We start from the raw sequence: 11,625 nt of genomic DNA on the forward strand, positions 1-11,625 counted from the left end.
TCAGATGCTCCAGTGGTGAGGAGCTGAGCCTTCCAGCTGACCGCCGAGGAGGCACGTGCCACACCGGATGTGGTGACAGGTATGTTTCTTCTCCCTATCTTTTATCATATGTCAGTTTTGATATTTATATTTTATGTGTTTTGTTTAGGATCGTTCCATGTGAATGGAATCCCAGTACATGTATTATTTGACTCGGGGGCTACCCGATCATTCGTATCTCTTGCACTCAGCAAGAGGTTTGCTGAGTCTTCAGGCACGTTGGATTGTCCTTTAGATGTCGAAATTGCAAACGACCGATCTGTTCGGGCATCAGAGGTTTATAGGGATTGTGTCCTGAGGATGTATGATGAGCGTTACCTCGTGGATTTTGTTCCCATTCCTTTGCGTGGGAACAAGGTCATCATAGGCATGGATTGGTTGAGCCCTAATGGGGCGGTGATCGAATGTGAGCAGCAGTTGGTTCGGGTGAGGAACCCAAGCGGGGGAGAGCTAGTGATTCAGGGTGAGAGACCCCAGCGTGGACCGATCATGTGTTCAGCAGTAAGAGCCAGACGTTATCTACAGCAGGGGTGCGCAAGTTATGTCGCCTACGTTATGGATACCCGGGAGGAGGGTAAGACGACAGTGAGCAATGTGCCAGTTGTGTGGGAGTACCCGGATGTGTTCCCGGAGAATTTTCCTGGGTTACCTCCTGAGAGACAGGTGGAGTTCAGGATTAACCTAGTTCCGGGTGCGGCTCCGAGAGCCAAGGCACCATATCGGTTGACTCCTCCCGAGATGCAAGAGTTGTCTACACAACTGCAGGAGCTGTTAGATAAGGGATTTATCAGGCCGAGCAGTTCATATTGGGAGCCCCGATTCTATTTGTGAAGAAGAAGGATGGGTCTCACCAGATGTGTATAGACTACCGGGAGATGAATAAGGTAACGGTGAAGAACCGTTACCCACTCCCGAGGATTGACGATCTCTTTGACCAGCTTCAGGGAGCCTCTTGGTTTTCCAAGATTGATTTGCGATCAGGCTACCATCAGATGAGAGTCATAGACGAGGATGTACAGAAGACAGCGTTTCGGACTCGTTATGGCCACTATGATTTTGTGGTGATGCCTTTCGGGCTCACCAATGCTCCTGCCGCGTTCATGGACCGCATGTACCGTGTATGCAGACCGATGTTGGATCGGTCTGTGAAAGTTTTTATTGATGATATCTTGGTTTATTCCAAGACACAGGAGCAGCATGAGGGGCACATGCGAGAGGTGTTGGATACCCTAAGGAGGGAGAGTTTGTACGCCAAGTTCTCCAAGTGCAAGTTCTGGTTGCGCGAGGTGCAGTTCTTGGGGCATCTTGTCAACCAGAATGGTATTTTTGTTGACCCAGCCAAGGTGGAGGCCGTGATGAGATGGGAGGTTCGGAGGTCTCCATCTGAGATTCGGAGCTTCCTCGGTTTAGCAGGCTATTATCGGAGATTCATTCAGTATTTCTCCAAGATAGTGGTACCCTGAACCGTCTGACAAAGAAGGTTGTTGTCTTTCGCTGGGGGCCTGAGCAGCAGCCAACGTTCGAGACTTTGAGGTAGAGGTTGTGTGAGGCGCTGATCTTAGTCCTGCCAGAGGGCGTTGAGGATTTCGTAGTGTACTGTGATGTGTCTATCTCGGGCTTGGGCGCAGTGTTGATGTACAGAGGGCATGTCATCGCTTACGCCTCGAGGCAGTTGAAGCCTCACGAGGAGAAATACCTGACGCACGGCCTGGAGTTAGGGGCGGTTGTTTTCGCCCTCAAGATTTGGCGACAATACCTCTATGGGGTCCATTGTACCATTTACACGGACCACAAGAGCCTGAGTTATCGGATGGACCAGCCAAATCTGAACATGAGACAGTGACGGTGGTTGGACGTGGTGAAGGATTACGAATGTGAGATCCTCTACAACCCGGGGAAGGCCAATGTTGTGGCCGATACACTTAGCCACAAGGCATTCGCAGCCCCGATCAGAGACATCTGCCTGAGGATGACAGTAGTGACTCTGCTTTTGGAGCGGATCTGGGAGGCCCAGCAGGAGGCTATGAAAGAGAAACATCGGAAGAGTGAGCATATCGTCGGTCTAATTTCCTCCTTCGACTATGATAACCGCAGGCTGTTGACACTCCCTTGCAGGGTGTGGGATCCATACGTGGGCGGTGTGCGCCAAATCCTGATGGAGGAGGGGCACAAATCCAGATTTTCCATCCATCTCGGGGCAACGAAGATGTATAGAGATCTTCGTCCTGATTATTGGTGGCCCTGCATGAAGCGGGATGTAGCCTGGTACGTCGAGAGGTGCCTGACCTGCAAAAAGGTAAAGGCCGAACACCAGAGACCTCATGACAAGATGCAGCCGTTGGAAGTCCCTGTGTGGAAATGGGAGGATATTACTATGGATTTCATCACGAAGGTTCCCAGGACCGCGTAGGGAGTGGATTCGATTTGGGTCATCTTGGATCGGTTGACCAATAGTGCTCATTTCATTCCGATTCAGGAGAGCATTTCCGCCGAGAAACTGGTTGACATCTACATCAGGGAGGTAAGAGCTCAACATGGGGTGCCAGTTTCCGTGATTTTTGACCGAGATGTACGGTTCACTTCCAGATTCTGGAAGAAATTTCATGATGTGTTGGGTACTCGTTTGCACTTCAACACGGCTTTTCACCAGCAGACGGATGGTCAAAGCGAGCGGACCATCCAGGCCTTGGAGGATATGTTGCGGGCGTGCGTTCTAGACTTTGGTGGTATCTGGGATACCTACCTTCCCTTGGCAGAGTTTTCCTACAATAATAGCTACCACGCCAGCATCGACCGTCATCCCTTTGAGATGCTTTATGGGAGGAAGTGCAGGACCCTGATATGTTGGGGTGAGATTGGACAAAGGGTCATGGGGAGTACCGAAGTGGTACTCAAGACCGCAAATAAGATCCAGCAAGTCCGGAGCAGGCTCCAGACTGCTCAGAGTCGGCGGAAAAGCACCGCAAGGGTTTAGAATGGACGTGGGAGCCGGAGGACGAAATGAGGGAGCACTACCCCGAGCTATTTCCAGTCGTAGCAGACTTCGAGGATGAAGTCTGAGATAAGTGGGGGAGATTTGTAACGCCTGCTTTCTGGCATGTATTTAAAATCATAATTTATTCATTTTTTGTATAGAAACTTAACAAGTATGAGGCCCCAAACTCGTCGAGTAGAGATGGATTGGGATGCGGGTTAAGAAGTCTACTCGATGAGTTGAGAAGCCTCAACTCAATGAGTAGGCTGGCAGAATGAAACCCTAATTTCCAGGGTTTTGCACCCTATTTAAACACCTTAACCCCCATAAGTTGGCCTCATTTCCAGCCTCCATTGTCCCAAACCCTAGCCATGAAACCCTAATTCACTTTTGAGAGTTCTGAGCCAACTTTTGTGCATTCTTTGTGATTTTGAAGAAGAAGGTACTTGAAGAAGGAGCAACGGCGTGTAGGAGGAGAGTAGATCCAGAAGTTGGGCTTTATTTCTGGTTCATCTGAGGTATAAAGCTCCTACCTTGTCTGTAGCATGCTTAGATCTAGTTTTAGGATGCTTTCTTCATATTTTGATCCAAGTATGTTGGTTTTTGGGATTTGGACGTCCTATGTGGGCAAACCCTTCAGATCTAGGGTCTTAAGGGGACTTCATGGCATAAAGGTGAAAACTTTATGGCCATCGAAGTCCCATGCAACTTTTAGACCATCTTTTTGGACTTTTGAACCAAGTAGGCCATGCATGCAAGTAAAGATAGAAACTTTACATGACCAAATCGTCCATAGAGTCTAATGCTATGACCCATGGTCTATCTTGAAGTTTTGGTAGCTTTTGGAGTTGGATCTAAGCCATTTTGAGCTAGGGTTAGAGCTCATTTCTTCTAGGATGGGTTTTCTTAGGTAAAGTTGGAAACTTTACCCTCCTAGATGTGTTTCCGACTCAGATCTAGAATATGGGACTTAGATTCGAAGAATGATGGCTTAATACATGAAGAGAGCTTAACAGACGGAAGAAATCAATGAGTTCATATAGGAACTTGACGATTTGGGTCGAAGTGTCCCGATTCTGTTAAAAGGAAGAACTCGACGAGTTCAAGGATGGACACGACGGGTTGATTTGAGAAGTCCCGATTCTGTTAATAGGGAGGAACTCGACGAGTTCATGAAAGAACTCGATGAGTTGGATCGTGATTTCAGGGTTTTATGATTTATGGAACTCGGCGAGTTGAGTCAACTTGGAATGTTGACTTTGACTAGAATGTTTACTTTGACTTTGACCAAAGTTGATCCTTAAGGGGTTATGAGTATGAAAGGGAATTAAGGAAATCTTTTATGTGTAGGGACTATGTTGGGTTGATTTCAGAGCCGGAGATTTTTCAGCTACCATACAGCATTCGAGGTAAGTTACCTTCCCGTTAGAAGTGGGTCGAAGGAACCAATGACGGCCCACTAGTAATTGTTTATATGTAGATGATTGTATTTGTGATAATTTTCTGGTATGCCACTATCTGTTATGCTTTATGTGCTAGTATGCTATGATGATAGGTGATAGTGGTAGTGGTAGGGGTGAAATAGTCCCTGTAGCCAATCGAACAACCGAAGGGGTAGGCCAGCACCCAGATATGCTAGGCAGTATGTGATTATGAGTTTATAGGCTAGGATGCTATGTGGTAGTGGTAGGGATGAAATAGTCCCCGTATCCGGTTGAAAGAGACTGAAGGGGTAGGCCAGCACCCAGATATGTTAGGCAGTTATCGGTTGAAAGAGACCGAAGGGGTAGGCCAGCACCCATATATGTTATGCGGTTACCGGTTGGAAGAGACCGAAGGGGTAGGCCAGCACCCAGATATGCTTGGCAGTATGTTTATTATGGTATGTGGTATGATGGGGGAACTCACTAAGTTTCGTGCTTACGGCTTTCAGCTTTGGTTTCAGGTACTTCTTCTTCGAAAGGAAAGGAGCCAGCATGATCATAGCGCATCACACTATGATTTCCGCATTATGAGATCCTTGGGAGTTGTAATCTGATATTACTTTTCTATGACATGTTTTGGTTATTTGAAATATTGGTTTTCGATTATGAAATGTGTTGACACTATTGATGTTTCAGACTATTGGTTTTTATAATTACTTATTTAAATAATGAAATTTTTGGTCTTGAATTCTGGGATGTTACTGTATGTGAGCATTTGATGAGTATATGATACTCATAAGCATGAGTTGATACTAATAACATGATTTGAATGCAAAAACATGGATACTTGAATGATATCTAGTTGAATTTATGGAGTATTTGGCCATAAGGGTATTTTGGGAAATGTATAGATTATTACATAAAGATTGACATCTAAGAAGTGAATGACATTCATGAATATGAATTGAATCTATAGAGAAGATATTGGAACACAAACATCAAGGGATGCTAGTAAGGTTCTAGCTTTAGTGATTGTTTTGACCCAAAGGGTAATTTGGGAAACATGGAATGGAATTGAGGATTCCATGGTTAGTTTAAGTACTTGCAATGAAATTAATGGTGGTTTTATCTACTTAACAACACCCAATGATGCATTAAATGATTTGGGAATAAGTCATATTGATTAAATAGTGTTCTTGATCAACTTCACCTCTTAACCTTTTCATTTGAGTGTTTGTAAGCATTCTGAACTTAACATGTTGATTGAGGACTTAATGAATTAAGTTGAATGTTTTGACATGATAAAAAATCCTCTAGTGGGTCTTAAAGACCTTTATAGGTGTTCCAAATGGTTACCTAAAATACCAAAACCATCTAAGCAAGTTTAAGACTCAAAAAGTGAGTTTTTGGGGGTGTTAGGGCTGCTAAGGGACGCAAGCCGTGTGGTCAGGCACGCGGCCCGCGCACACACGGCAGAGTGCCCAACTACACAAAAATATGAACTTCCGTATTTTCCTCATAACTTTTGTATACGGACTCGGATTTACACGCGGTTTTCGCCTACATTTATAATTTCTGATAAGGAATGAGATAAAGAAATAAAATTTCTTAATGGGATATTTGAGGGGTATTTTGGTCATTTTAATTGACCTTTACTTACTTGTTATATGGGTGGTGTTTGAGAGTGTTTCTTAAAGGAAATGAACTAGAAGAGGAATAGCTAGCCTTCGTGTTGTTGAGGTGAGTATGTGTTGGAATTTTTACCACTTTGGGGTACATGGAAAAATGATTTTATGATAATGAAATGCAATGCTTTGCTATATTAAATATTTTGAAAAGAAAGTGTTAAATGTTGTTGGAAATAATTGTTTTGAAAGAACACCTTGATGGCTAGAATGTTTTTTTTTAAGAAAGAAAGTTTTGGAAGAATGAATATTTTGTTAACGTGTTTGAAATGTGTTAAAATGTAGATGCTTTACTTTTGAAATGAGTATTTTGAAACTAATGTATGAACTATGTAAAGCATGGAAAGTAATGAAAGGAACGGAAAGATATGAAAAGTAATGAAAAGAATATATTACTCGAGCCATGATGTGCCTGTAACGGGATATAGAGGAATCTATCGGGGTGACGCCTCCCCTTCACTGGATAGATTTCCTAATGGAAATGATGTCTTGGTGGATTGATTTGTTCTTTCCTCCTTGGTATAAACTTGAGGATATTGCTAGGCCCAAAGTATAAAAATGGCAACGGTTTAACACCGAATTAGCCCTTAATGATATAAGGAATGAAATGTGAAAAGAAATGTCTTGAATTATGTTATGACTAATGAAATGTTTTGATATATAATGGAATGAGGAAAGATATATTTTGAACTGAAATGATAACAGATGAAATGATATTTATGATATGTATGAAAAGAGTTTTCTTGAAAATGCCTGAAAATATATGTTTTGTATGAACTAAATATGTTTATTAAAATGTGATAAATGTTTTGGGTCACAAACCCATGTAGCTCACGAGACATTATTATCTTACGTATCTCTTTTTAATGCCATGTATTCCAGGTTGCAATTAAAAAGAAAATATGATAGATGAAAGTTAGAGGTCATGTGATAGAGAATGGAGTGGAACTTTTCAAGTTCCTTATTAATGTTATTAATGTAATTCGTATTTTCTTGCTATGGTTGTATTGATGCTTAATGGTAACACCCAATGCTTTAATTTCTGAATGTTTTGTTGGGACCGGTTTTTGTTAAATGCGGTTTAAGACCCGAATGTTTTTAAAACCATAGCAATTTTATAGTGTTAAAATTTTGGGTGTTACAGGGTTCTCCATTCATCTCGAGGTGACGAAGATGTATATGGATCTTCTTCTTGATTGTTGGAGGCCCTGCATGAAGCGGGATGTGACTTGGTATGTGAAGCGGTGCTTGACTTGCAGGAAAGTCAAGGCCGACCATTAGAGGCCTCACGGCAAGATGCAGCCGTTGGAGATTCCCGTATGGAAATGGGAGGATATTACCATGGATTTCATCATGAAGTTACCCCAGACTGAACGCATAGTGGATTCGATATGGGTCATCGTGGATCGATTGACCAAGAGCGCGCATTTTATCCCGATTCAAGAGAGTGTTTCTGCGGAGAATTTGGCCGAGGTGTACATCAGGGAGGTTGTGGCACAGCAGGTGCCGGTTTCTGTGGTTTCATACATGGATGTCAGGTTTACTTCCAGGTTTTGGAAGAAGTTTCATGATGACTTGGGTACTCGTCTCCATTTCAGCACAGCGTTCCATGCAAAGACCAATGGTCAGAGCGAGCGGACGATTAAGACATTAGAGGATATGCTTCGGGCGTATTCTTTGAACTTTGGTGGGAGTTGGGATACGTATATTCCGTCATTGGAATTTTTCGTATAACAACAGTTACCACGTCAGCATTGATCGGCCTCCTTTTGAGATGCTCTATGGGAGGAAATGCAGGACCCCGATTTGTTGGGGCGAGGTCGTTCAGCAGGTTATGGGGAGTACCGAGGTGGTACTAAGGACCACTGAGTTGATCCAGCAGGTTCGGAGTAGGCTTCAGATAGCTCAGAGTCGGCAGAAAAGTTACGCCGACAGATGTCAATCAGATCTAGAATTTCAGGTGGGGGATATGGTTCTCCAGAAGGTGTCACCTTGGAAAGGTGTCAACCGATTCAGGAAGAGGGGCATGTTAGGCCCCAGGTATATCAGTCCTTTTAGGGTTTTGGCCCGGGTGGGCCGGGTTGCATATCGTTTGGATCTTCCAAATGACCTCAGTCAGATTCACAGCACGTTCCATGTCTCTCAGCTGTGGAAGTGCTTAGTGGATGATTCCGCAGTGGTACCGTTGGAGGATATTCAGGTGGACAACCTCCTGAATTATACTGAGAGACCAGTGACGATTCTTGATCGGAAGACGAAAACCTTGAGGACCAAGTTTGTTAGGTTGGTGAAGGTGCAATGGTAGCATCGCAAGGGTTTGGAGTGGACTTGGGAGCCAGAAGATGAGATAAGGGAGCACTGTCCGGAATTGTTTGGAGCAGCGAACTTTGAGGACGAAGTTTGATTCAAGTGGGAGAAAATTGTAACACTTGAATTGGGTATGTTCATATTTAACCCACCTTATTTAAAGCATTGCAATTTTGATCTGTGTGGCTAGTACGCGGGGCGTACCACAGAGTACGCTTGGCGTACTAGCTGAAATATAAACGCGGGCATCGACAACGTACGTTGGGTGTACATGGGTTATGTTGGGCGTATGCTTGCCAGGGGTAAACCCTAATTTTTAGGGTTTTTTCCTATTTACGCTTCATTAACCCACCTCCTGGACATTTTAGACCAGCCTCCACCATTTGAAAACCCTAATTCGTCCATTTGCCTTGTGTGGTGCTTTTGTGCTTTTGTTTTGAACTTTGGTGGGTTTTGTGCATCTTGAAGTGGTAGAAGAAGAAGTTTGAAGACTCATTCCTTGGAGGAGAGCTTAGAGATCCAGATTTAGCTCCATCATTTGGTGACTTTTGAGGTATAAAGTCCATATCTTGTCTACTCTTTGCATTGATCTACTCTTTAGCTTGTTTATGGTCATTTTGGTCCCTTTTGGTTGATCTTGATGAGCTAAGGCCGTTTTAGAAGCTAAACCTTGTACATTTGGACGTTTTAAGGGTCTCGTAAGCATAAAATGCAATCTTTATGGTATTTATGGACTCATGCATGTGTTAAGTCATTTGTTAAGCTCTTTTGAGCTCTAAGAGCCTCATTAAGCCATACATGCATGTAAACTTGCCAACTTTACGTGATAAACCACCGTAAGGAAGTCAGATATGAGTGTTAGGTTGAAGTCTTAATCGATTAAGAGCTGAATGATCAAAGTTGGCCAAGCTGGGAAGTACGTTGGGCATACAAGCTGATACGTTGCGCGTACAATCCCCAAAGCGAGTACGCTAAGCATACGAGCTGAGTACGTCCTGCGTACTCAGCAGATGGGCTTTGGACTCTTGGGCTCTCAGTTTTGGGTCGTGTTTGGACTTAGGTGATTAAGGCCTTGTTGGGCCATCAGGTTTTAGTTGGGCTGATGTTTTATTTTGGGTTCACTTGGATGAAGTCCCACAAAGGGACTTGGGCCCAATTTGGAAAATTGGGCCATATCTAGGCTTTGGGTGACCATTTTGGAATTGGGCTTCTAGGGTACTTGGTTGGGCCTTAGTCTTGGACTAAGCTAGGTAAAGGGTAAAATTAGGGATGTCAACGGGACCAAACGAGAGCGGAAATAGCTGCCCCCGCCCCCGCTCCCGAAATCACTTGTTTCCCCCACCCCCGGTCCCGCCCCCGGATCCCCCGTTTACACAGCCCCCGGTCCCGCCCCGGTTTCCCCGGTTTATAGGTTTAAAATTGGATTTTTTTTTTCTAAAAAATTGCTTTCTTTTAGACTAAAAAGACTATTTTTAATAACTTTAAAAGCTTAAAACCTAATCTTTTAGAAACAAAAAAATAATAAAAATCCAACATTACAAAACAACAATTCCAACAATCTTACAAAGACAAATCCAATATTACAAATGCAAAATACGACAAATCCAAAATTAGAAATATAAAATACCAACATGTCCAAAAGTTGACCAATTCACTACATCTTCAATATCCATTAATTTCCTTCAACTCTTCATTCATTGACATTTGAATATCCTCCCTAAATAAATAACAAAAATAATAATAAAATAAATCGGTGAGAAATCATGTATATAACTTATCAAACAATGTATATGACTTATCTAGCTAAAAAATACATGTATATGACTTATCTAGCTAAAAAATACAAGTCCAACATATGTATATACACAAACATGTAAGCCCTTGATAAATCAAGAATTGATCAAACATAAAACATCACTAAAGTTATATAGGATTTTGTAGTTTTTTTATGGCGATTGATGCATGAACATTGTGACAGCAAGTTAGGAATTTTACTTATGTTATTCAATAAGCAATACATCCTTAATCAAACAGGGGTTTGTTTCAAAGTTCAATAAGCAAAAAGAAATCAAGTTTGATGAACAATGAAGTGTATGTAGAACAACAAGTGTCATTTGGAGTTCTTACAGGCATTCGATTCAACACATTTTTGTACAAATAGTCAAATCTAATTAAAAATTTATAATTTATGTATGTAACAGGAGAAAGCATCTGTGAAGGAAATCTCTATACCAAATGAAGTAACAGACCCTTCATTGGGGTTCCCAAATCCCGCATCACAGTGTCATACGTGTGGAGCCAAAGATTAAAGAACATGTAAAGGTATGAAAATAGTTATGGTCTCTGTACCAAAATGAAGTAACATACCCTTCAGTCGTTGATTATTTTACAGGTCACATTGGCTTAATAAAATTTCCGTTCACAATACTTCATCAATCATCCATGCTTTTCACTGAATACACCTTAATTGCAATCAAATTGCCTAATATAAATCGAGTTCTGATAATGATTCACACTTATGTTTGAGAAATCAGTGAGAAACAAAAATCGTGAGCCAAGTGGTACATTACCGTCAAATGCAAAAAGGCGTCGGCGGCGGTGACGGGAAACGTCAAATGCAGGTCGTCGGTCGCCGGTGGGAGTAGGAGAATCGGAGAAGTCGCAGTCGGAGTACGGAAACGGGAAGGAAGCTGAAGTACTCGAAGCTAGAAAGTTCAAAGTCGTCATTCGTATTGTGATTTGCGAACTGAAGAGTGAAGACGGAAAGAATATTGACGGAAGAAAGCTGAAGCGGAGAAGCCCTAATTTCCCATTTGTATTTTCCATTATATATATATATATATATATATATATATATATATATATATATATATATATATATATATATATATATATATATATTCCATTTGATAACTAGATAAAACAAGTAAGTTTTCTTATAAAATCTTTAAACTAAAAATTAATCAAATATGAGTAGATTTTCATATCTAAAACTTTTCTTCTACAAAGTTTTTTCAATAAATCTCTTTTATTAACCAAATAACAAACAGAGTTATCATACATACTAATCTCTGGTCTAAAACGTATCTAGGATGAACAGAGAGGGCATCGGCCCAACGATGATTGTGGTCCGGCTCCGTGACTTACCATACTTGCACGTCTTACGCTAATCCAACCAATCACTGGTCTGGTCTCT

The 11,625-nt window shown here is 42.1% G+C and overlaps 1 long non-coding RNA gene across 1 annotated transcript; it reads right to left on the reverse strand.

The window, feature by feature from the left end:
• Positions 1-9,948: 9,948 nt before the first annotated feature.
• Positions 9,949-11,241, reverse strand: LOC145116419 (uncharacterized). Its single transcript, XR_013712076.1, has 2 exons — positions 11,000-11,241; positions 9,949-10,146 (listed from the first exon to the last, which is right to left on the reverse strand). It is a non-coding gene; the product is annotated as an uncharacterized LOC145116419 (long non-coding RNA).
• Between the last annotated feature and the right edge of the window lie 384 nt (positions 11,242-11,625).

Source organism: Lactuca virosa, chromosome 5, assembly GCF_052849685.1.
Source record: "Lactuca virosa cultivar CGN04683 chromosome 5, Lactuca_virosa_CGN04683_v6, whole genome shotgun sequence".
In the NCBI taxonomy this organism is placed as follows: domain Eukaryota; kingdom Viridiplantae; phylum Streptophyta; class Magnoliopsida; order Asterales; family Asteraceae; genus Lactuca; species Lactuca virosa.